The sequence below is a fragment of the Phyllobates terribilis genome, unplaced genomic scaffold, assembly GCF_046119375.1.
Source record: "Phyllobates terribilis strain yellow unplaced genomic scaffold, ASM4611937v1 Scaffold_65__1_contigs__length_7625178, whole genome shotgun sequence".
Classification (NCBI taxonomy): domain Eukaryota; kingdom Metazoa; phylum Chordata; class Amphibia; order Anura; family Dendrobatidae; genus Phyllobates; species Phyllobates terribilis.
In genome coordinates, this window is record NW_027362825.1 from 5,303,656 (window position 1) to 5,330,932 (window position 27,277).

The window sequence follows — 27,277 nt, forward strand, 5'->3', positions numbered from 1 at the left end:
TTACGGAAAGAAGGCCAAAAGCTGGATAATACAGAGATTTGAACCGTGGAACTGCAAAACCAAAGTTCTAGTTATCTGGCCTATACCAGAAACTTTTAAACAGATATATTTGTGTCTGAACAGTCAGGGAGACACTATTACTGTTTTTTTTTACTTAAAAAAAGGCCAAAAGTTGGATAATACAGAGATTTGAACCGTGGAACTGCAGAACCGCAGTTCTTGTTTTCTGGCTTACACCAGCATCTTTTAAACAGATATATTTGTGTCTGAACAGTCAGGGAGACACATTACTGTTTTTTTTTATGGAAAAAAGGCCAAAAGCAGGAAAATACAGAGATTTGAACCGTGGAACTGCAAAACCACAGTTATAGTTATGTGGCCTACACCAGAATCTTTTAAACAGATATATTTGTGTCTGAACAGTCAGCGAGACACTATTACTGTTTTTTTTTACGGAAAAAAGGCCAAAAGCAGAATATTACAGAGATTTGAACCGTGGAACTGCAAAACCACAGTTATAGTTATATGGCCTACACCAGAATGTTTTAAACAGATATATTTGTGTCTGAACAGTCAGGGAGACACTAATACTGTTTTTTTTCATGGAAAAAGGCCAAAAGCAGAATAATACAGAGATTTGAACCGTGGAACTGCAAAACCACAGTTCTAGTTATCTGGCCTACACCAGAATCTTTTAAACAGATAAATTTGTGTCTGAACAGTCAGGGAGACACTATTACTGTTTTTTTATACGGAAAAAAAGCGAAAAGATGAATAATACATAGATTTGAACCGTGGAACTGCAAAACCAAATTTCAAGTTATCTGGCCTACACCAGAATCTTTTAAACAGATATTTTTGTGTCTGAACAGTCAGCGAGATACTATTACTGTTTTTTTATATGGAAAAAAGGCCAAAAGATGGGTAATACATAGATTTGAACCGTGGAACTGCAGAACTGCAGTTCTTGTTATCTGGCCTACACCAGAATCTTTTAAACAGATATATTTGTGTCTGAACAGTCAGCGAGACATTATTACTGTTTTTTTTTTATGGAAAAAAGGCCAAGAGCTGGATAATACTGAGCTTTGAACCGTGGAACTGCAAAGCCAAAGTTCTAGTTATCTGACCTACACCAGAATCTTTTAAACAGATATATTTGTGTCTGAATAGTCAGTGAGACACTATTTTTTGTTTTTTACGGAAAAAAGGCCAAAAGCTGGATAATACAGAGATTTGAACCGTTGAACTGCAAAACCAAAGTTACAGTTATCTGGCCTAAACCAGTATCTTTTAAACAGATATATTTGTGTCTGAACAGTCAGCGAGACACTATTACTGTTTTTTTTACGGAAAAAGGCCAAAAGCAGAATAATACAGAGATTTGAACCGTGGAACTGCAAAACCACAGTTATAGTTATGTGGCCTACACCAGAATGTTTTAAACAGATATATTTGTGTCTGAATAGTCAGGGAGACACTATTACTGTTTTTTTTCATGGAAAAAGGCCAAAAGCAGAATAATACAGAGATTTGAACCGTGGAACTGCAAAACCACAGTTCTAGTTATCTGGCCTACACCAGAATATTTTAAACAGATATATTTGTGTCTGAACAGTCAGGGAGGCACTATTACTGTTTTATTTTATGGAAAAAAGGCCAAAAGCAGGATAATACAGAGATTTGAACCGTGGAACTGCAAAACCACTGTTCTAGCTCTCTAGCCTACACCAGAATCTTTTAAACAGATATATCTGTGTCTGATCAGTCAGGGAGGCACTATTACTGTTTTTTTTATGGAAAAAAGGCCAAAGGCTGGATAATACAGAGATTTGAACCGTGGAACTGTGAAACCACAGTTATAGTTATCTGGCCTACATCAGAATCTTTTAAACGGATATATTTGCGTCTGAACAGTCAGGGAGGCACTATTACTGTTTTTTTTTACGGAAAAAAGGCCAAAAGCTGGATAATACAAAGATTTGAACCATGGAACTGCAAATCCACAGTTCTAGTTATCTGGCTTACACCAGAGTCTTTTAAACAGATATATTTGTGTCTGAACAGTCAGGGAGACACTATTACTGTTTTTTTTTACGTAAAAAAGGCCAAAACCAGTAAAATACAGAGATTTGAACCGTGGAACTGCAAAATCACAGTGATAGTTATGTGGCCTACACCAGAATCTTTTAAAACAGACATATTTGTGTCTGAACAGTCAGGGAGACACTATTACTGTTTTTTTTTTTACGGAAAAACGGCCAAAAGCCGTATAATACAGAGATTTGAACAATGGGACTGCAAAACTAAAGTTCTAGTTATCTGGCCTACACCAGACTCATTTAAACAGATATATTGGTGTCTGATCGGTCACAGACACACTCAATTTTTTGGGGGGTGGGGGAATACCAAAAGGTTAATAAGACGCGTATTTGTACAGTTTGACTGAGAAAAAATAAATAAATACAGGATTTAGATGAAAAAAAAAAGGATTTTTCCTGGCCCCTGAGACCAGGGGATAAGTCTAGCAATTTGACCAACAGGAGCACACAGTACTGTAATGCAGTGTTTGTTGGTGTAACCACTGCGTCTCCTATACAGCCTGCCTGCCTGCCCGATATCTGGGATGGATATTAGTCCTGAGAAGGACTGTTTGTTTGATTTGGCAGCCTTTAGAGACCCTACACTACCTATTTCGCACTATATATCTCTCCCTAACTCAGCAGCACTGACCCTACACTCTCTGATCCCGGGCGACTGTGTCCAAGATGGCGGCGCCCAGTTTTAAATACTCGAGGTGACGCTGTGCGTCCAGCCAATCACTGCAATGCACACAAACAACATGGCTGCGGCATTACAGTGACTGGCTGGCAATCCCTGCATGTTCATTGGCTCTGTAAAGAGCGCCAAACGTGCAGGGCGGAGACGCGAGCTCCCGCCCGAGTAACCCGGAAATGCTCGGTGCTCGCCGAACATCCCGAGTAGTGAGATGCTCGGGCGAGTACCGAGCAGTGTCGAGCATGCTCGCTCAACACTAATCTTAGTACAAAATGTAAGGCGAGAAGGTCCAGTTTTATAGTTGTTATCCGCTACTGGAAAATCCCTTTTCAATGCTCTCGGTGTACAGAATAAAAGAAGAAAAAGATGTAAATCCCAAGCAAGCCCAACTTCTTCTTTCCGAGCGCTATGTTACCTGGGGATCGGGTTACTTTGCTTGTCAAGTGAACGCTGCAGCCCATCAGCAGATCAGATAGATTTTCTTTGCTTTCCGATCTGCAGATTACTATGGATCTTCTCCAGAACTGGGAAAAATTCAAAATGATTCCAGCCAAAAAATCTAGTTTTTTGGTTTCATCACAGATTTCCAATTCAGGCCTCAATTTTCCCCTTTGCAACAAAAGAAAGAATTCTGATGGGTGAAAATTTCACCCTGTTTCCATTCGCACCCAGAGTAAGACATGTGAGTGAGACATTGGCCCCATTAGTGCTGACATTTAGCTTTTCCTAAAATTTACACAAAGGAAAATCACTGGAAGGAATAGCAAAAGCAGATTTATTGCCAAACAGCATCTTAATGTTACCTGGATCCCTGCAAATAATTACACTGAAACCAGGAATATTGCTTTTAAAGGGAACCTCTCATCAGGTTTTATACCCCAATCTAATGCTTTCTATACAAAGTGCCCAGAATGCCTGATAATAGGCATGCTATTATTTTGAAAATCTGGGTTTCATTTTAGAGAAATATACTGTTTCATTGTTATGCAAATGAGCCGCAAGTGCAATGGGCGGGCCCTGCACTTACACTGCTGCCTCTCTTCCCTATTCCCTTCCATGGGGAATGATGGCACTGGATCTAGGGTGGGAGAGACAGGTTACCTAATAAATAGTGACCTGCCAATCACTGTCACAAGACAGGCAGTGGGTGTGCAAGGATTTGATTGCATTAACTCAGCCCAGTCATAAAATCTAAAACCTCCTCCAGAAAGGACAGTGAAGCTGGATCAGTCCTTAAAGGGAATCTGTCACCAGGTGGACAACCCCTTTTAGAGGACAAACTATACATACTGTAACTTACAAACCCATGCAAGGAAAGAGGTATCTCCAAGAAGGGAACCAAGGCTTTGTGCATGTCAAGGAACAGGAGCATGACTGCCTGCAGCAATGAATATTCTTGTACCGTCTTAGCCAGTACATAGAAAAATATTAAGATTTGAGAGTCATCAGTGGTTGATACCTTTTAATGGCTAACTGAAAAGATGGTAACAAGTTGCAAGCTTTCGAGACTACTCAGGCCTCTTCATCAGGCATAGTATAACACAAAATCTGAAGAGTCACATATTTATAGACAATGGGACACAGAAATAATGTAATAGGTGAGACAGGTAACATAAATGTCATTCTACATCAACTAAGGAATGTGGTCCTTAGAACTTTGGGGTCATCATAAACCTGGACCAGACTTTAATCATCGGACAATAAAACTTTCACAGTCCTTATCTATGAAATAATCCAATATTTACAGCCAGAACTGTTTATCTTTCTCCCACAGTAACAGCTCTGCTGTATGCTACCTGTCTCATCTATTACATTATTTCTGTGTCCCATTGTGTATAACTATGTGACTGTTATACTATGCCTGATGAAGAGGCCTGAGTAATCTCTGAAGCTTGCAACTTGCTACCATCTTTTCAGTTAGCCATTAAAAGGTATCAACCACTGAGGACTCTCAAATCTTAATATTTTGCAGCAATGAATAGTGGGAAAGACATCGGCTTAACAGCAACCAAGACATCTATGTGGTCCCTGCCAATAATCCCAAATCCAGGATGAGATAAATAGTGAATATTTTGCCAGTAAGGTTAACATCAATATTGATGACAGATATGCGCCTATAATAGGTCAATTAGGTATTGTCCATCCCTGGCTTTTGGCGCACTGAAATGGTTGCTAGTGGTATACTGGGATTGGGCAGAGTGCCAGATTTCAAAACTGTAAAGAAAATCTGGTGAGGGATGAAAACATCAACGAATTCTGTATCATAGCTGGCTGCTGCTTGTTTGTCGGTTTTATAGAATTTAAAGGGAATCTGTGAGCAGTTTTTTGGGGGGCTTTTTTATCTAAGAATAGCATGATATAATAACAATAATCTTTATTTATATAGCGCCAACATATTCCACAGCACTTTGCAATTCAGACGTTCATATACAACAGTCATAAGTAACAGTTAAAGATAATGCAATAATTAAAGCAAAAATAATGACGACCCTGCTCGTAAGAGCTTACAATCTACAATGATGGATAAGAGCCCCTGATTCCAGTAATGTATCACATACTGTGCAGCTTGTTGCAATTTCAATAAAATCAATGTTTTATCAGCAGGAGATTATCACTATAGGACATGTAATTCTAATAACCACACTCAAACCGCTGAATGGCAGCTTTCTGCCTATACAGTGTACTCAGAAAGATGTCAATCAGCAGTTTGGGTGGTTATGCAAAGCTCAGCATTCAGAAAGCTGCTAGATCTGCAGCAGATAAAACAGGGATTTTATCAAAACTACAGCAAGCAGCCCAGCAACTGAAACGTTGCTGAATCAGGGTCTCTGTCCCTACATTATGCTTCTCTCAGATAACAGCAAATACCTGGTGACAGATTCCATTTAAAATCAGCAACAGGGCAAGTTCCAGCCCCATCCTGAATTTTGCCTTTATGGGAGAGAGGACATTGGTGTCTAAATGATGTAAAAATCATGTGCTCCAGCCTAGATGATCATCCTGTTTCCAGAAAGCATGTACATGTGCAGTGTATCATTTAACAGTTGTGATTTATGGCTGTTTTTAAAACCATTAAAGATGACCTATCACCGAGTCAAAAGTTTCCAGTTTTCGCCCCTTGTTTTATTCCCGCTGATCCCCTCATTATTCCTTTTTTTTAACCTGCCATACAGTTCCAGAGATCTGGAATCTTTATGTTACTGCATATTTTTCTGTTCTTTGCCAAAGGGGTGTGGCTCACAGGATTCTCTGTGGGTGTGTCTTTAGGCTGCTCTGCATTATTACCCTGCGAGCAACGCCCCCTTGGTAAAAGACAAAAAATTATCACTAAACAAAAATGCCCATATCTCAGGAACTGGATGGTGAATTTCAAAGAGCAAAAAGCGGTAAACTCAGGGGAACAGTGGGAATCAAATAGGGGCAAAAACTGGTCAGTTCTGACCTTGGGACTGGTCCTCGTGAAGGCGTTTCTCTGTACAGTAAAGTGCAGTATTTGGTCTGTTCTAAATACAATAAAAAGGTCTTATAACAAATTGTGGTTATTTCTACCCTGACTTCTCCACGCTTGTATAATGGTCAATATGCTGCTAGAACTTTCTATATTTCCACTAGGAAAATAAATTTTTAGAACTGCCGGTGATATAACAATATAATTTTCTTTTAGTGAAACTTTTCTAGACCTCAGTTTACATTATCGAAGTTTACAGCTTATCACCAGCCGAAATAGCTCAGTTGGGAGAGCGTTAAGGCCCCGTCACACTAAGCGATACAGCAGCGATCCCGACAACGATACGACCTGTCAGGGATCGTTGCTGCATCACTAATACATTGCTGGTGAGCAGTCAAACAGGCAGGCTCACCAGTGATCAGGGGAGCAGCGACATCGTGGAAAGGATCGTTCCACGATGTCCTGCTCCCGTTACCAGCCTGCTGTTTAAGCAGGAGCAGGCTGGTAACTATGGTAAACATCGGGTTACTAAGTGCGCGTGTGCCCCTAGTAACCCGCTGTTTATCATGGATACGACTCTGCTAGGGTGAACGGTAGCCTCCACACACCGTAGCAGAGTGGTATTCATGGTAAACAGTGTGTTACTAAGTGCGCGCATGCCCCTAGTAACCCGATGTTTACCATGGTTACCAGCCTGATCGTTGGTCCCGCTGGTCACACACAGCGATGTGTGCTGGCCAGCAGGAGGCCAACGACCAAAAATGGTCCAGGACACTTTGCAGCGATCAGCGACCTCACAGCAGGGGCCTGATCTTTGCAAAGTGTCACACATAGTGACATCGCTGGTGAGGTTGCTGGTGAGTCACCAAAACCATGACTCAGCAGCAATCTCGCTAGCGATATTGCTATGTGAGACGGGGGCTTGAGACTGAAGATCTAAAGGTCCCTGGTTTGATCGCAGGTTTTGGCATATGGAGAGGTATTTTTTTAAAGAATAATTTTACATTTTCTATTGCATTGATTTTTTTCCAGGACTCCACAATTCACAGATCATAAAGACACTTAATATCATAATCTTAAAAATGGCAATCATGGTTTACAAATCTGTAATGTGTGCACCTGATACTGACATCTAGTGGACACTAAGACAACTGCAACATTTTATTACTAATTGTTATTTACAAATCAAAACTAAACTAATAAAAAATCCAAAAATGTATATGACACTTTCTCATGCAAGGCTAAAATGCCTATTTTTATTTTTTGCTGATACGTAGATGTCTAGTTTTGTTGGAGTTTTTTTATTACTATTTTGTGTTATAAGGAATATGTATTGCAGCAAAGAAAAAAATATTTTTTAATTTCCTTACTAATTTGAATGGCATAAAAATAAAGGTCCAGACTGTGTTCACATGATGCCTTCCCAATGCATTTTTTGCAGTAAACTTAAAAAATACAGTAAAAGCACATCAGTTTTACTGCGGTGTCATTTTTGTTTGGGAATGCATTGTGTGAACAAGTTCTTAGGGTAAATTCAGTGGTGTTTTTCCAAAATATAGGACCCTCAAAGTCACTTCAAAACTGACTAGGTCTGTGAAAAATAGAACTTGGAAATTTTCTTACATTTTCTTAAAAAAGAAAATTAAATCTTGCTGCTAAATTTTAACCTTTCTAACATCTTAACGAAATAAAAGGAGGTTTGGGAAATGATGCTGACATAAAGTAGACAACTAGGAAATGTTATTTATTAACTTGTTTGGTTGTCTGACTAGTTGATTTTAGGATATAAGCAGTCAAAGTAAAAAAATTGGTAACATTTAAAAATTTTCAGCAAACTTTAGATATTTTCACAAGAAAAACTAAAAACATATTGACCTCAATTTGCCGTTAATATAAAGTACAATGTGTCACGAAAAAACACTTTCAGAATCACGGGGATATGTTAAGCATTACAGTGTTATTATCACATAAAGTGACACGTGTCAGTTTTTAAAAATGTGGCTTTGGTCGTTAAGCTCAAAATTGGCTCCGTCACTAAGGAATTAAAAATGCATATTGAAATAAAATAAATCATGATATATTTCCTTTCATCACAAGTAATGCTCATCTTTCTACTGCTTAGCTTAGAAAGTGTTAATTTACTTAAACCAGCAGAAGTCAGGATAGCCGAGTGGTCTAAGGCGCTGCGTTCAGGTCGCAGTCTCCTCTGGAGGAGTGGGTTCGAATCCCACATCTGACATCAGTTCTTTTCCTTCCTGACATTGTACAGCTTCTCTCCTGTAATTGATTAGTACATGTTAGAACACATAATAACACTGAAATCTTATATAGAATTTATATGGTAACGCAGCATTGAGTCACGGACTTCAGCTGTTTTACTAATTTCAGCCTACAATGATTTCTTAAAGGGACATCTAAGGAATCAAGAATTGGATAAATGTTTATTTGTGTGACAACACCTTCAACCCTTTCCCTGCCGTTGTATATCGTAATGAGAATATGATGAAGCCTAATCATATCTATTCTGTGATCCGACCCCATATCGTGTCGACAATCAGTGACGACCTGTCTGATCACATTCCTTACTTTACAGCGCAGTTATGTGAGCACTAACACCTGTATATACGGGAATATAGATATACAGAGGTTTACTACATTACTGCAAACAAAATAAACCAATCCCTGTGTGGTATTAAAAGAATAAAGGAACATCAGCTAAAAAAACAAAACAATTTGTAAAGAAAAATTGCAGTTGTCACATTGGCCACTAGAGATCAGTATGGTCAGACTAGGATCTTTGGTGTACACAGGTGGAACTGACTCTAGGGGTCACACAACAGCTATATGCAAATATCTTTTTGGCCTTTTCCTCGCTATAGTGGAGGAACAACTGTAAAATACAAAAGGGTGGCAGTGGTGACGTAGGACACAATTACTATCGTTATGCCTAAGGCTCAGGGGCACACTGGGGGCCCACCCGAGGATTCCTTGTTGACCGGTGGGCCAGTCTGAGCCCAGATATCTATACCACATGTAGGTTACAGACTTGTAAACGAATATCAACATTTTTATAGCTTGTGATCAGAGGCGTATCTAGGGCTTTGGTTCAGTGTGGGCAAAACTTCTGAGTGGGCCCCTAACCAGGTAACCCTGATTACAAAAATAGTGGTGCACCCAGATAGTGGATGTAGGAGAACCTCAGCAGATGACAGCACTGTTACTGAAAATAATCTCTATACAAAGACCAGCACTGCTATTACCGCCATATGGTGACATATTGCTAGATTCCAGTCCTGCAGAATATATAAGAGATCACAGCACTGTTATATGTAGTAACTTACAGCTGACGTTCTTTCTGATTAAATTGTTCACTTTTCCCGTCTTTTCCATCTGGCCCAGACTGACACAACGACTTCTCCATCCAGGACTCAGACTCTCAGGTCTGCAGAGATCACAACAAAGACACATTTGACTCCTTACATTTCAGGCCCCGTCCCCATCTAGTCCCAACCTGCACAAACACCTCTTCCTGCTGATACCCCAATACTGAGCCTCTGTTGCTGTACGTGTCCATATTACTGCACCTTCTGTGTGCTCTCAAGATAGTAAAACAACCCTCTAGAATATAGTAATGCCATGTGCAAGTGCCTTAGAAAACAGTGACCAAATTTTGCCCCTTAGAAAGTAATAATGCCCTCTGTGTGCCCCTCTGACAGTCACAATAACCTGAGTTCCCCTATAACGATAAGTGCCCACTTAACATTTAATAATGTACTGAGTCTCCCCCTATATACAGCTCCCTATACACAGTATGATGCTCTCCTATACATAGTATAATGCCCCCTCACTGTATAGTACCCAACACACAGTATACTGACCCCTTAGTAGCCTCCAAACTGATGTCTCCAACACTGTATGATGGACCCCACACTGTGCAAAGACGCCACATTATCTCCCACACTGTATGATGGCCCCCACACTGTGGAAAGACCGCACATTATCTCCCACACTGTATGATGGCCCCCACAATGTGCAAAGATACCACATTATCTCCCACACTGTATGATGGCCCTCACACTGCACAAATACCCCACATTATCTCCCACATTTTATGATGGCCCCTACACTATACAAATGACCCCACATTATCGCCCACACATATGATGGCCCCTACACTGTGCAAAGACCCCACATAATCTCCCACACGGTATGACCCTAACTGTAATCCCCACACTGTACAAATAGCCTTCATATAGTATAATGCGCCAGATAGTCCTCAATATAGTACAGTGGTGGCCAAAAGTATTGGCACCCCTGCAATTCTGTCAGATAATACTCAGTTTCTTTCTGAAAATGATTGCAATCACAAATTCTTTGGTATTATTATCTTCATTTAATTTGTCTTCAATGAAAAAACACAAAAAGAATTGTCCTAAAGCCAAATTGGATATAATTCCACACCAAACCTAAAAAAGGGGGTGGACAAAAGTATTGGCACTGTTTGAAAAATCATGTGATGCTTCTCTAATTCGTGTAATTAATAGCACCTGTAACTTACCTGTGGCACCTAACAGGTGTTGGCATTAACTAAATCACACTTGCAGACAGTTAACATGGATTAAAGTTGACTCAACCTCTGTCCTGTGTCCTTGTGTGTACGACATTGAGCATGGAGAAAAGAAAGAAGACCAAAGAACTGTCTGAGGACTTGAGAAACCAAATTGTGAGGAAGCATGAGCAATCTCAAGGCTACAATTCCATCTCCAAAGACCTGAATGTTCCTGTGTCTTCCGTGCGCAGTGTCATCAAGAAGTTTAAAGCCCATGGCACTGTAGCTAACCTCCCTAGATGTGGACGGAAAAGAAAAATTGCCGAGAGATTTCAATGCAAGATTGTGCGGATGGTGGATAAAGAACCTCGACTAACATCCCAACAAGTTCAAGCTGCCCTGCAGTCTGAGGGTACAACAGTGTCAACCCGTACTATCCGTCGGCATCTGAATGAAAAGGGACTGTATGGTAGGATACCCAGGAAGACCCCACTTCTTACCCCGAGACATAAAAAAGCCAGGCTGGAGTTTGCCAAAACTTACCTGAGAAAACTAAAATGTTTTGGAAGAATGTTCTCTGGTCGGATGAGACAAAAGTCGAGCTTTTTGGGAAAAAGCATCAACATAGAGTGTACAGGAAAAAAAAAGAGGCATTCAAAGAAAAGAACACGGTCCCTACAGTCAAACATGGCGGATGTTCCCTGATGTTTTGGGGTTGCTTTGCTGCCTCTGGCACTGGACTGCTTGACCGTGTGCATGGCATTATGAAGTCTGAAGACCACCAACAAATTTTGCAGCATAATGTAGGGCCCAGTGTGAGAAAGCTGGGTCTCCCTCAGAGGTCATGGGTCTTCCAGCAGGACAATGACCCAAAACACACTTCCAAAAGCACTATAAAATGGTTTGAGAGAAAGCACTGGAGACTTCTAAGGTGGCTAGCAATGAGTCCAGACCTGAATCCCATAGAACACCTGTGGAGAGATCTCAAAATGGCAGTTTGGAGAAGGCACCCTTCAAATATCAGGGACCTGGAGCAGTTTACCAAAGAAGAATGGTCTACAATTCCAGCAGAGCATTGTAAGAAACTCATTGATGGTTACCGGAAGCGGTTGTTCGCAGTTATATTGGCTAAAGGTTGTGCAACCAAGTATTAGGCTGAGGGTGCCAATACTTTTGTCTGGCCCATTTTTGGAATTTTGTGTGTAATGGTCAATGATTTGATTTTTGCTTCATTCTCTTTTGTGTTTTTTTCCTTGCAAGCAAATTAAATGAAGATAATAATACCAAAGAATTTGGGATTGCAATCATTGTCAGGAAGAAACTGAGTATTATCTGACAGAATTGCAGGGGTGCCAATACTTTTGCCCACCACTGCATAATGCACTCCCCATAGGCAGAGTCTGTAGGATAATCCCCCCCATAGGCAGTCTGTAGCATAATACCCCCACCCCCCATAGGCAGTCTGTAGCATAATCCTCCCAGCCCCCCATAGGCAGTCTGTAGCATAATCCCACCCCATCTCCCATAGGCAGTCTGTAGCATAATCCCCCACCCCCTTAGGCTGTCTGTAGCATAATCCCCCCATAAGAAAAAATAAATAAGCACAATACTCACCTCTTTCTCCTCCTAGTTCCCCCGCAGCTCTGAGCACCCGGCCCGCACACATCTTCAGCTCAGGGGGCCGGGTGCCAAGTGATGACATCAGTGACGTCAGACACAGAGGAAGCTATGGGAACTAATGGGAGAGGGAGCTCGCGGTTGCGGTGAATGGTGGGGGGGCCCGATGCTGGCACCGGGGGCCCCCCTCCTGCTCAAGGGCCCCATAGCGGCCGCCAGGCAATGCAGGGACATCGAGTCTCCTTGCTCTGTCCAGAGTGTAACTGTAGCGGCGTGCTGCTCACGCCGCTACAGTTACAATAGTGTAGCTCCGGGTGGGCCCCCTCAGAGTGTGGGGCCCGGGGCAACCGTCCCACCCTGCCCCCGCGGTAGCTACACTACTGCTTGTGATTATTAAGTGTCGTATTGCTCTCCTACCTGAGGTCTAAGTTAGTGACAGCACCTCAAAGATAGATCACCTTTTCATATCTAATGAGCACACATGAATTGGCCAATTTGTGTGCTAAGTACCTAACAATTCATAAGTATAATGTATTTGTGAGTAATGTAGTCTAAAGGGAACCTGAACGACCTTTCCTACCAGTCTCCTTTGCAGCTCGGTTCCTGGTCGCTTCCCCTCATCCGCTGACAATGACTGACAGGTCTCTCCCTATATACACACACTGAGAGAGACATATCATTCCAGAGCAGCGGGCGGGAGGAGCTGCAGGGACCAACCTTTTCTACTAGTCACTCATGAATCCTGGCCCCCGGCTGACTTTTAGGGTAGGGTCACAGGACCATTTTCTCTACATCTGAGAAAAACAGTCCTATTGTTCAGATTCAGACTTTGATCGTTTTCTCCACTCTCTCAGTCCCTGAAAATTGAAGCACACTCAGATGTCATCTGAGTGCGATCTGATTTCTTTCATGGACCTGTACTCGAATGAAAATTGGACATATCTCAGATTTTTTCAGTGGACTACTCAGTCTGGCGAAAAAATTGAACATGTGCACAGCCCCATAGAATATCATACGCACGAGAGCAATCAGTGAAAACCACAGATAGAACTCGTCCAAGAAAATCATTTGTGTGCAAGAGCCCTTATATTAGGTTTTTCTCTGAAATGCTGCAGTGTTTCAGAGTCACAATGTAGTTTTTGTTTCAAATACTTTTCCTTCATGTTTTTTTCACGATATTCGTTTTAATGAGAGCATTTGCCCCAAATGTGATGGAATTTATTATCATTTCCTTCCCTTTTCCATCTACTTTTTTCAGAGAATTCAATCTCGCCTTCTTAGAAGCAGCAGCCGGCCGGGTTTCTGCTTTTAAATATTTTCACTGATTTATGAAATAGAAAAAAGTCCAGGTAATGTGAGCAATCAGCCCCCACTAAGCCCCAGTGGCCTAATGGATAAGGCACTGGCCTCCTAAGCCAGGGATTGTGGGTTCGAGTCCCATCTGGGGTGCTTCATAAACTTTCTCTCCAACATTTTTTTCTTCCTATATTTCTTTATGGTCTCCATTACGTTATGGGTAATGTTTGTATTAAATAAAAGTAACTTTCTTGAATTTTTCCAGTGATTGTCCTTTATCTACTATAAATTCAGGTATTGCTGATTGTATTATCGACTCTTCTACAAAGAGTTAATATCGTGGTAGAAAATGTAAGGCGAGAAGGTCCAGCGGTTTTATAGTTGTCATCCGCTACTGGAAAATCCCTTTCAATGCTCCCAGTATACAGAATAAAAGAAGAAGAAGATGTAAATCCCAAACAAGCACAACTTCTTCTCTCCGAGCGCCGTGTTACCTGGGGATCTGGTTACTTTGCTTGTCAAGTGAACGCTGCAGCCCATCAGCAGATCAGGTAGATTATCTTTGCTTTCCCATCTGCAGATTACTATGGATCGTCTCCAGAACTGGGAAAAATCCAAAATTATCACAGACAAAATAATCTAGTTTTTTGATTTCATCACAGATTTCCAATTCAGGCCTCAATTTTCCCCTTTGCAACAAAAGAAAGAATTCTGATAAAGCCCCCTATATAAAGCCCCTGTAATACTGATTATAGCCATGCTATTATTTTGAAAATCTGGGTTTACATTTTAGAGAAATGCACTGTTTCATTGTTATGCAAATGAGCCGCAAGTGCAGTGGGCGGGGCCTGCACTTACACTGCTGCTGCTCTTCCCTATTCTCTACCATGGGGAATGATGGCACTGGATCTCGGGAGGAAGAGGCAGGTTACTGAATAAATAGTGACCTGCCAATCACTGTAACAAGACTGGCAGCGGGAGTGTAAGTAGTATATTATTCTTAGGAGTAATGTCAATTTGATTGCAGTAACTCAGCCCAATCATGAAAGATAAAACCTCCTCTGGAAAGGACAGTGAATCTGGATCGGTCCTTACAATTCAGAGGTTCATATACAACAGTCATAAGTAACAGTTAGAGATAATACAATAATTAAGGCAAAAAAACTGACGACCCAGCTCGTAAGAGCTTAAAATCTACAATGATATAGGGTAAGAACCCCTGATTCCAGCAATGTATCACTTACTGTGCAGCTTTTGCAATTTCAATAAAATCAGGGTTTTATCAGCAGATTATCACAATAGCACATGTAGTTCTCCTGCTCTGTGTAACCACACCCAAACTGCTGATGGGCAGCTTTCTGCCTATGCAGTGTACACAAAAGCTGTCAATCAGTGGTGTGGGCAGAGTTATACAAAGCTCAGCATTCAGAGCACTGCTAAATCTGCAGCAGATAAAACAGGGATTTTATCAAAACTACAGCAAGCAGCCCAGCAAGTGAAACGTTGTTGAATCAGGATCTCTGTCCCTACATTATGCTGCTCTCAGATAACAGCAAATACCTGGTGACAGATTCCATTTAAAATTAGCCGCAGGCCAAGTTCCAGCCCCTTCCTGAATTGAGCGCTAATGGTTTCCTCTGTGGAAGGGAGGACATTGGCGTCTAAATGATGTAAAAATCATGTGCTCCAGCCTAGATGATCACCCTGTTTCCAGAAAGCATGTACATGTGCAGTGTATCATTTAGCAGTTGTGATTTATGGCTGTTTTTAAAATCATTAAAGATGACCTATCACCGGGTCAAAAGTTTTCAGTTTTTGCCCCTTGTTTTATTCCTGCTGCTCCTCTCATTATTCCTTTATTTTAATCTGTCATACAATTCCAGAGATCTGGGATCTTTACGTTTAGTACAAATTTTTCTGTTCTTTGGCAAAGGGGTGTGGCTCACAGGATTCTCTGTGGGTGTGTCTTTAGGCTGCTCTGCGTTATTACCCTGCGAGCAACGCCCCCTTGATAAAAGACATAAAAAATTATCGCTAAATAAAAATGCCCATATCTCAGGAACTGGATGGTGAATTTCAAAGAGCAAAAAGTGGTAAACTCAGGGGAACAATGGGAATAAAATAGGGGCAAACACTGGTCAGTTCTGACCTTGGGACGGGTCCTCGTGAAGGCGTTTCTCTGTACAGTAAAGTGCAGTATTTGGTCTGTTCTAAATACAATAAAAAGGTCTTATAACAAATTGTGGGTATTTCTACCCTGACTTCTCCACGCTTGTATAATGGTCAATATGCTGCTAGAACTTTCTATATTTCCACTAGGAAAATTAATGTTAAGGCTATGTGCCCACGATGCAGAAATGCTCAGGATTTTTCCTGACCATTTCTGCATCTCCCTGGCAGAAAAAAACGCATGCGGATTGTACATGTGGATTGTACATGCGGATTGTACATGCGGATTGTACATGCGGATTGTACATGCGGATTGTACATGCGGATTGTACATGCGGATTGTACATGCGGATTGCACATGCGGATTGTACATGCGGATTGTACATGTCGATTGTATATGTGGATTGTACATGCGGATTGTACATGCGGATTGTACATGCGGATTGTACATGCGGATTGTATATGTGGATTGTACATGCGGATTGTACATGCGGATTGTACATGCGGATTGTACATGCGGATTGTACATGTGGATTGTACATGCGGATTGTACATGTGGATTGTACATGCGGATTGTACATGCGGATTGTACATGCGGATTGTATATGCGTTTTTCCTGCCAGGGACATGCGGATGTGAAGCGTTCTTCACTTGTATTTCCACATGCGGGTTGACAAGCACTTTCCAAGCGATTTTAGCATCCCTTGGAAAGTGCTTGACAGCTTGGTCACACTATATAAATCCATGCAACCGGCATGGATTTATATACTGTGACCGAAAGAATGGTAAAAAATAAAAAAATATATATATACTTACCCTCTAATGGCCCCCGGTGTCTTGCTTCCCTCCGTTCTCCCTTGCCGGCAGCGGTAGACTAAAGGACCTGCCGACTTCAGCGTCGCGTGACCCGTCACATGACTATGACGTCAGCGCAGGTCCTTCAGTCCATCGCGAACTGCCAGCATGCGAGGAGGAGCGCAGCGCGGGCCGCCAGAAGGTAAGTAAATATTTATTTTTTATTTTATTCTTTTTTTTTACAGTTTTCTATGGTACCCAGGTCCGGAGGAGAGTCTCCTCTCCTCTACACCCGGGTACCATCCGCACATTAGAAAGCATGGAATGCGCATCTACATATACAGTGATGCGTAATCCATGCAATCTAATGCAAGTCAATGGCGGCGAAAACGCAGCGCTTCCGCAAAATAATTGGTAGTGCTGCGTTTTTTTCCGCAATGATAATCCGCAGTGGAAACTTCTGCAGCATGTGCACAGCACATGCGGATTATCATTGGGGAACATGGCAGACCTTCTACCAAGCGTTTGTTAAGCATTTCTGCAGCGTTTTTGCCGCTGCGGAAATGCTTAAAAAACGCATCGTGGGCACACAGCCTTAGAACTGCCGGTGATATAAAAATATAATTTTCTTTTATTGAAACTTTTTTAGACCTCAGTTTACACTGTTGAAGTTTACAGCTCATCACCAGCCAAAATAGCTCAGTTGGGAGAGCGTTAGACTGAAGATCTAAAGGTCCCTGGTTCGATCCCGGGTTTCGGCAAGAGGAAAAGCATCTTTTAAAGAATATTTTTACATATTCTTCTGCATATAAATAAATAAATTTTGAAGCAATGAAAAAAACATTTTTTAATTTCTTTACTAATTTGAATAGCATAAAAATAAAGTTCAAGACTGTGTTCACATGATGCGTTCCCAATGCATTTTCTTTTTTGCAAAATTAAAAAATATAGTAAAAACGCATCAGTTTACTGCATTGTCATTTTTGTTTGGGAATGTATTGGGTGAACAAGTTCTTAGGGTGAATCCAGTGGTGTTTTTCCAAAATATAGGACCCTCAAAGTCACTTCAAAACTGACTAGGTCTGTAAAAAATAGGACTTGGAAATTTTCTTAAATTTTCTTAAAAAAAAAATTAAATCTTGCTGCTAAATTTTAACTTTTCTAACATCCAAACGAAATAAAAGGAGGTTTGGGAAATGATGCTGACATAAAGTAGACAAATACAGTGGGTAAAAAAGTATTTAGTCAGCCACCAATTGTGCAAGTTCTCCCACTTAAAAAGATGAGAGAGGCCTGTAATTGCCATCATAGGTAGACCTCAACTATGAGAGACAAAATGGGAAATCAAATCCTGAAAATCACATTGTCTGATTTGGAAAGAATTTTTTTTTCACATTTTGGTGGAAAATAAGCATTTGGTCAATTACAAAAGTTCTTCTCAATACTTTGTTATATATCCTTTGTTGGCAATGACAGAGGTCAAACATTTTCTGTAAGTCTTCACAAGGTTGGCACACACTGTTGCTGGTATGTTGGCCCATTCTTCCATGCAGATCTCCTCTAGAACAGTGATGTTTTGGGGCTGTCGCTGGGCAACACGGACTTTCAACTCCCTCCAAAGGTTTTCTATAGGGTTTAGATCTGGAGACTAGCTAGACCACTCCAGGACCTTGAAATGCTTCTTACAAAGCCACTTCATTACCTTGGCGGTGTGCTTGGGATCATTGTCATGCTGAAAGACCCAGCCCCGTTTCATCTTCAATCTTCAAGAATTTTTTTCTCGTTACACCGTTTACCGATCGGATTAATTCTTTTTTTATATTGATAGATCGGGTGATTCTGGACGCAGCGATACCAAATATGTGTATGTGTTTTTTTATTATTATTTTATTTTGAATGGCGTGAAAGGGGGGTGATTTAAACTTTTATATATTTTTTATTCTTTTAATATTTTTAAAAACATTTTTTTTTACTTTTTGCATACTTCTATAGTCTCCATAGGATACTAGAAGCAGCAACTGTCCGATCGTCTCTGCTACATAGAGGTGATGAACAGATCACCTCTATGTAGCAGAAATGCTCCTGTGCTTATGAGCACCAACCACTAGGTGGCGCTCATAGCGATCAGTACATGACAACCTCTGGGGTCTGCTGCAGACCCAGGGTTGTCATGCCCACCCATCAGTGACCTGCGATCACGTGAAGGAGTCACCGATGGGCGGGGTAAGTAACGCACTTCCAGCGCGGCGCTGTTAAATGCCGCTGTCAGAGTTTGACAGCGGCATTTAACATTTTAACAGCTGTGGTGGATCGCGATTCCACCCGCGGCTGTTGCGGGCACATGTCAGCTGTAAAAATCAGCTGACATGTGCCTGGTTCAGTGTGGGCTCACCACCGGAGCCCACGCTGAACGGGGGGTGACAGTCTGGTGCATACTATTATGCCCCAGGCTGTAAAGGGGTTAAGGATATAAGCATTCAAAGTTTGAAAATGACAAATTACTCAAACTTTTCAGCAAACTTTAGATATTTTCACAAAAAAAGCTAAAAACATATCGACTTAAATTTACCGCTAACATAAAGGACAATATGTCACAAATAAACGCTTTCAAAATTATTAAGATATGTTGTAGCGTTCCAGAATTATTAACACAAAGAGTGACACTTGTCAGATTGAAAAAAATGAGCTTGGTCGTTAATCTCAAAAGTGGCTCTGTCACTAAGGGGTTAAAGATCAATAATAAAAATAAATTATGCTACATTTCCATTCATGATAAACACTAATCAGCTTGTAGCTGACTGGTTTGGAAACAGTTAATTCACAGCATTTAGCAGCAGTCAGGATGGCCGAGCGGTCTAAGGTGCTGCGTTCAGGTCGCTGTCTCCTCTGGAGGCGTGGGTTCGAATCCCACTTCTGACATCAGTTCTTTTCCTTCCTGACATTGTACAGCTTCTCTCCTGTAATTGATTAGTACATGTTAGAACACATAATAACACTGAAATCTTATATAGAATTTATATGGTAACGCAGCATTGAGCCACGGACTTTCTGCTCTTCTCCCTAAGCTTCTTTTAACTAATTTCAGCCTACAATGATTTCTTAAAGGGACATCTAAGGAATCGAGAATTAAACAAACATTTATTTGTGAGACAACACCTTTAACCCAATCCCTGCCATTGATATGGTATATCGTAATGAGAATATGATGAAGCCTAATCCTATCTATTCTGTGATCCGACCCCATATCGTATCGACAATCAGTGACGACCTGTCTGATCACATTCCTTACTTTACAGCGCAGTTATGTGAGCACTAACACCTGTATATACGGGAATATAGATATACAGAGCTTTACTACATTACTGCAAACAAAATAAACCAATCCCTGTGTGGTATTAAAAGAATAAAGGAACATCAGCTAAAAAACATTTCCACTGATTTATGAAATGTGAAAAAAGTCCAGGTAATGTGAGCAATCAGCCCCCACTAAGCCCCAGTGGCCTAATGGATAAGGCACTGGCCTCCTAAGCCAGGGATTGTGGGTTTGAGTCCCATCTGGGGTGCTTCATAAGCTTTTTCTCCAATATTTTTTTTCTTCCTACATTTCTTTATTGTCTCCATTATGTTAAGGGTAATGTTTGCACTAAGAGCAACTTTCTTGAATTTTACCAGTGATTGTCCTTTATCTACTATAAATTCAGGTATTGCTGATTGTATTATCGACTCTTCTACAAAGAGTTAATATCTTGGAAGAAAACGTAAGGCGGGAAGGTCCAGCGGTTTGGAGCTATGTTCACACATCATGTTTTTTTCAACGTTTTTTGATGCATTTCTTTATGCAAATTTTCAGTTGCGTTTTACAGTACCAGCAAAGTCTATGAGATTCCAGAAATCTCATGCTCATATCATGTTTTTTTTATCAGGATTTTGTGCCTTGGTTGGGTTTTTTGCAAAATATAGCATGTCACTTCTTTCAGTGTTTTTTTCAGCAATTTTTCACCCATTGGAAATAATGGGTGATGAAAAAAATGCTGAAAAAACGCACCAAAAACGCAGGTGTCAGGGTTTTCAGTGTTTTTTCAGCATTTTTTGTGTCAAAACCAGAATGAGACTTTTTTTCACTGAACTTTATGTACATGCATAAAAGAGACAAAAGGACAGTTAAAAAACGCACCAAAAAAAAAGCAAAAAAGCAAGAAAAATCCCGAACAAACCTCCTGGCAAGAGATCAGGTTTTGCTGCAGAATAAAAAGGCAGCAAAAAACGCAATGTGTGAACATACCCTCAAAGGGTTTGTCCACTACTGGAAAATCCCTTTTCAATGCTCTCGGTATACAGAATAAAAGAAGTAAAAACTGTAAATCCCAAACAAGCCCAACTTCTTCTCTCCGAGCGCCGTGTTACCTGGGGATCTGGTTACTTTGCTTGTCAAGTGAACGCTGCAGCCCATCAGCAGATCAGATAGATTATCTTTGCTTTCCCATCTGCAGATTACTATGGATCTTCTCCAGAACTGGGAAAAATCCAAAATGATTCCAGCCAAAATAATCTAGTTTATTGGTTTCATCACAGATTCCAATTCAGGCCTCAATCTTCCCCTTTGCAACAAAAGAAAGAATTCTGATGGGTGAAGATTTCATCCTGTTTCCATTCGCACCCAGAGTAAGACATGTGAGTGAGACATTGGCCCCATTAGTGCTGACATTTTGCTTTTCATAAATTTACACATCGGAAAATCACTGGAAGGAATAGCAAAAGCAGTTTATTGCCAAACAGCATCTTAATGTTACCTGGATCCCTGCAAATAATTACACTGAAATCTGGAATATTGCTCTTAAAGGGAACCTCTCATCAGGTTTTACACCCCAAACTAATGACATTTTTATAAAGTCCCTGTAATGCTGATCACAGAAATACCATTATTTTGAAAATCTAGGTTTACATTTTAGAGAAATGTACTGTTTAATTGTTATGCAAATGAGCAACAAGTGCAGTGGGCGGGGCCTGCACTTACACTGCTGCCTCTCTTCAGAGACAGTGGACAGTGAAGCTGGACCACTGAGCAACAGTCCAGGTCTTTTTCTCCTTGGCCCAGGTAAGACGCTTCTGGCGTTGTCTATTGGTCATGAGTGGCTTGACACAAGGAATGTGGCACCTGTAGCCCATGTCCTGGATACGTCTGTGTGTGGTGGCTCTTGAAGCAATGACTACAGCAGCAGTCCACTCCTTGTGAATCTCCCCCAAATTTTTGAATGGTCTTTTCTAAACAATCATTTCAAGGCTGCGGTTATCCCGGTTGTTTGTGCACCTTTTTCTACCACACTTTTTCCTTACACTCAACTTTCCATTAATATGCTTGAATACAGCCCTCTGTGAACAGCCAGCTTCTTTAGCAATGACCTTTTGCGGCTTACCCTCCTTGTGGGGTGTGTCAATGACTACGTTCTGGACATCTGTCAAGTCAGCAATCTGCCCCATGATTGTGGAGCCTACTGAAATAGACTAAGGGACTTTTTTTTAAACACCTAGGAAGCCTTTGTTGGTATTATTTGTTAATTATTCTCATTTTCTGAGATAATGACTTTTGTGTTTTCATTGGCTGTAAGCCATAATCATCAACATTAACAGAAATAAACACTTGAAATAGATCACTCTGTTTGCAATGACTCTATATAATATACGAGTTTCACTTTTTGTATTAAAGAACTGAAATAAATTAACTTTTTGATGATATTCTAATTTTGTGAGAAGCACCTGTACATACTGTAATAGGTCAATTAGGTATTGACCATCGCTGGCTTTTGGCGCACTGAAATGGTTGCTAGTGGTATACTGGGATTGGGCAGAGTGTCAGATTTCAAAACTGTAAAAAAATCTGTTGAGGGATGAAGACATCAGCGAATTCTGTATCATAGCTGGCTGCTGCTTGTTTGTTGGTTTTATAGAATTTAAAGTGAATCAGTCAGCAGTTTTTTTTTATCTTAGAGTAACATGATGTAATAATAATATTCTTTCTTTATATAACGCCAACATATTCCAGAGCACTTTACAATTCAGAGGTTCATATACAACAGTTATAAGCAACAGTTAAAGATAATACAATAATTAACCACTTCGCGCCAGAGCCTGTTTTTGCCTTCGTGACCGGGCCAATTTTTTCAATTCTGACCACTGTCACTTTATGAAGTAATTACTCTGAAACGCTTCAATGGATTCCCCTGATTCTGAGACTGTTTTTTCGTGACATATTGTACTTCATGATAGTGGTAAAATTTCTTTGATATCACTTGCGTTTATTTGTGAAAAAATCATAAATTTGGCAAAAATTTTGAAAATTTTGCAATTTTCAAACTTTGAATTTTCATGCCCTTAAATCAGAGAGATATGTCACACAAAATAGTTAATAAATAACATTTCCCACATGTCTACTTTACAGCAGCACAATTTTGGAACCAAAAGTTTTTTTTGTTGGGAAGCTATAAGGGTTAAAAGTTGACCAGCAATTTCTCATTTTTCCAACAAAATTTACAAAACATTTTTTTAGGGACCACATCATATTTGAAGTCACTTTGAGAGGTCTTTATGACAGAAAATACCCAAAAGTGAACCATTATAAAAACTGCACCCCTCAAGGTGCTCAAAACCACATTCAAGAACTTTATTAACCCTTCAGGTGCTTCACAGGAATTTTTGGAATGTGGAAGAAAAAAATTAACATTTAACTTTTTTCACAAAAATGTTACTTTAGACCCAATTTTTTTTATTTTTGCAGGGGTAACAGGAAAAAATGGACCCCAAATTTTTTTGTGCAATTTCTTATGAGCGCGTTGATACCCCATATGTGAGGGAAAACCACTGTTTGGGCGCACGGCAGGGTTCGGAAGGGAAGGAGCGCCATTAGACTTTTTGAATGTAAAATTTGTTTGAATAATTAGCAGACGCCATGTTGCATTTGGAGAGCTCCTGATGTGCCTAAACAGTGGAAACCCCCCACAAGTGAGACTATTTTGGAAACTAGACCCCTTAGGGAACTTATCTAGATATGTGGTGAGCACCTTGAACCTCAAGGTGCTTCACAGAAGTTTATAATATTGAGCTGTAAAAATAAAATTTTCACATTTTTACCACAAAAATGTTTTTCATCCCCTAATTTTGCATTATCATAAGGGTAATAGGATAAATTGCACCATGAAGTTTGTTGTGCAATTTCTCCTGAACACGCCGATACCCCATATGTGGAGGCAAACCACTGTTTGGGCGCACGGCAGGGTTTGGAAGGGAAGGAGCGCCATTTGACTTTTTGAATGTAAAATTTGCTTGAATAATTAGCGGACGCCATGCTGCATTTGGGGAGCCCCTGATGTGCCTAAACAGTGGAAACCCCCCACAAGTGACACCATTTTGGAAACTAGACCCCTTGGGGAACTTATCTAGATGTGTGGTGAGCATATTGGGAGATATAATAAACAAATCAGTAGCAGGTGAAGAATTGGTTTTATTTATTTTTTACGTCGTTCCTTGTGCGGTATAAGTGATGAGATTACTTTATTCTTCGGGTCGGTGTGCTAACAGCGATACCAGATTTATATCGGGTTTTTATGACTGACAGCTGTCACACACTAAAAGACACTATTTTTTGCAAAATCTAGTTTTTGCATCGCCATATTTTGAGAGCTATAATTTTTCCATATTTCGGCCAACAGAGTCATGTGACAGCTTGTTTTTTGCGGGACGAGTTGACATTTTTATTGGTACCATTTTTGGGTACGTGACATTTTTTGATCGCTTTCTATTCCGTTTTTGGGAGGTAAACTTAACAAAAACCAAAAACAATTCAGGAATTGTTTTTTGGGTTTTTTTTTATGCCGTTCTGCGTGTGGTAAAAGTGATAAGGCAGCATTATTCTTCGGGTCAGTACGTTTACACCGATACTACACTTACTGTATATTTTTTTATGTTTTGGCGCTTTTACACAATAAAACAATTTTATAGAAAAAATATTTTTTTTGCATCGCTTTATTCTGAGCTATAACTTTTTTATTTTTCGGCTGATGGAGCTGTATGGTGGCTTTTTTTTGTGGGACAAGATGATGTTTTCAGCGGTACCATTTTTATTTCCATTTTGCTTTTTGATCGCATTTTTTTCCACTTTTTGTTTGGCGATATGATGAAAAAGCATAGTTTTTTGCTCCGTTTTTTTTTTATTTTTATTACGGTGTGCACAGAAGGAGTTAATTAATGTGACAGTTTTATAGATCAGGTTGTTTCGGACGCGGCGATACCAAATATGTGTACTTTTTTTTGTTTTTGCATAAATATACGGATTTATCGGTTTAATATTTTATTTATTTATTTTTATTTATTTTGTGATTTTTTTTAACAGTTTGAAAACATTTTTTGACCTTTTTTTTACATTTTTACTTAGTCCCTCTATGGGACATTAATTTTTATTTTTCTGATCACTGATCTCATGTAATGTAATAGACATATATTACAATGTATTAGACCACTGCTGACAGTTTCACACTGTGTCTCCTGCTGGACTCAGCTTGCAGGCTGAGCCTAGCAGGACACCATATATGGCAGATCTGGAGGCGGTCATGTGACCTCCAGCTGCCATAACAACGGCAGGTCCTGGAAGGTATCAGGGGTCGTCAGAGAGGTAAGTAGACGATCCCCTCTCCTCTCACTATCTTCTATATGCCGCGATCACTATAGATCGCGGCATATAGAAGATAGCAAAGGGTTAACATCATTGGGACCTGATCCAATCAGGTCCTGATGATGTTCCCTGTCAGAGCTATCGCTCTGCACCGCACCCGCAGTGTTTTAAGGACCTAAGGGATCCTGAGCGCTGCGGAACCACCCACCATTTTTAAACGTCGGCGCTGCACAGAGCCCAGGCAGCGCCAACGTTTATATACAGTGGGCGGTCGGGAAGCAGTTAAAGCAACAATAATGATGACCCTGCTCGTAAGAGCATCTACAATGATGTAGTGTAAGAGCCCCTGATTCCAGTAATGTATCACTTACTGTGCAGATTGTTGCAATTTCAATAACATCAGTGTTTTATCAGCAGGAGATTATCACTATATGACATGTAGTTCTCTGCTTCGCATAACCAGACCCAAACCACTGACTGGCAGCTTTCTGCCTATGCAGTGTACACAGAAAGCAGCCAATCAGTGGTGTGGGTGGGGTTATACAGAGCTCTGCATTAGAGAACTGCTAGATCTGCAGTAGATAAAACAGGGATTTTATCAAAACTACAGCAAGCAGCCCAGCAAGTGAAACGTTGCAGAATCATGATCTCTGTCCCTACATTATGCTGCTTTCAGATAACAGAAAATACCTGGTGACAGATTCATTTTAAAATTAGCAGCAGGCCAAGTTCCAGCCCCATCCTGAATTGTGCCCTAATGGTTTCTTCTGTGGGAGAGAGGACATTGGCGTCTAAATGATGTAAAAATCATGTGTGCCAGCTTAGATGATCATCCTGTTTCCAGAAAGCATGTACATGTGCAGTGTATCATTTAGCAGTTGTGATTTATGGCTGTTTTTAAAACCATTAAAGATGACCTATCACCGGGTCAAAAGTTTCCAGTTTTCGCCCCTTGTTTTATTCCCGCTGCTCCCCTCATTATTCCTTTTTTTTGAACCTGTCATACAATTCCAGAGATCTGGGATCTTTATGTTAGTGCATATTTTTCTGTTCTTTGCCAAAGGGGTGTGGCTCACAGGATTCTCTGTGGGCGTGTCTTTAGGCTGCTATGCATTTTTACCCTGCGAGCAACGCCCCCTTGGTAAAAGACATTAAAAAATTATCGCTAAATAAAAATGCCCATATCTCAGGAACAGGATGGGGAATTTCAAAGAGCAAAAAGCGGTAAACTCAGGGGAACAGTGGGAATAAAATAGGGGCAAACACTGCTCAGTTCTGACCTTGGGACGAGTCCTCGTGAAGGTGTTTCTCTGTACAGTAAAGTGCAGTATTTTGTCTGTTCTAAATACAATAAAAAGGTCTTGTAACAAATTGTTTGTATTTCTACCCTGACTTCTCCACTCTTGTGTTATTGTCAATATGCTGCTAGAACTTTTCTATTTTTCCACTAGGAAAATTAATTTTTAGAACTGCGGTGATATAACAATATAATTTTCTTTTATTGAAACTTTTTTAGACCTCAGTTTACACTGTTGAAGTTTACAGTTGATCACCAGCTGAAATAGCTCAGTTGGGAGAGCGTTGGACTGAAGATCTAAAGGTCCCTGGTTTGATCATGGGTTTTGGCATATGGAGAGGTATTTTTTTAAAGAATAATTTTACATTTTCTATTGCATTGATTTTCTTCCAGGACTCCACAATTCACAGATCATAAAGACACTTAATATCATAATTTTAAAAATGGCAATCATGGTTTACAAATCTGTAATGTGTGCACCTGATACTGACATCTAGTGGACAATGTGACAACTGCAACATTTCATTACTAATTGTTATTTCCAAATCAAAACTAAACTGATAAAAAATCCAGAAATGTATATGACTCTTTCTAATGAAAGGCTAAAATGCCTATTTTAATTTTTTTCTGATACGTAGATGTCTAGTTTTGTTGGAGTTTTTTTAT

General features: G+C 40.3%; 5 non-coding genes across 5 annotated transcripts; all 5 read left to right on the top strand.

Moving 5' to 3' along the window:
- Positions 1-8,382: 8,382 nt before the first annotated feature.
- Positions 8,383-8,465, top strand: TRNAL-CAG (transfer RNA leucine (anticodon CAG)). The gene has a single exon. It is a non-coding gene; the product is annotated as a tRNA-Leu (tRNA).
- A 5,303-nt stretch (positions 8,466-13,768) lies between these two features.
- On the top strand, positions 13,769-13,841 carry TRNAR-CCU (transfer RNA arginine (anticodon CCU)). Its single transcript has one exon. It is a non-coding gene; the product is annotated as a tRNA-Arg (tRNA).
- A 3,499-nt stretch (positions 13,842-17,340) lies between these two features.
- On the top strand, positions 17,341-17,413 carry TRNAF-GAA (transfer RNA phenylalanine (anticodon GAA)). Its single transcript has one exon. It is a non-coding gene; the product is annotated as a tRNA-Phe (tRNA).
- Positions 17,414-19,488: 2,075 nt separating this feature from the next.
- TRNAL-CAG (transfer RNA leucine (anticodon CAG)) lies at positions 19,489-19,571 on the top strand. Its single transcript has one exon. It is a non-coding gene; the product is annotated as a tRNA-Leu (tRNA).
- Positions 19,572-20,142: 571 nt separating this feature from the next.
- TRNAR-CCU (transfer RNA arginine (anticodon CCU)) lies at positions 20,143-20,215 on the top strand. Its single transcript has one exon. It is a non-coding gene; the product is annotated as a tRNA-Arg (tRNA).
- The last annotated feature ends 7,062 nt before the right edge of the window (positions 20,216-27,277 follow it).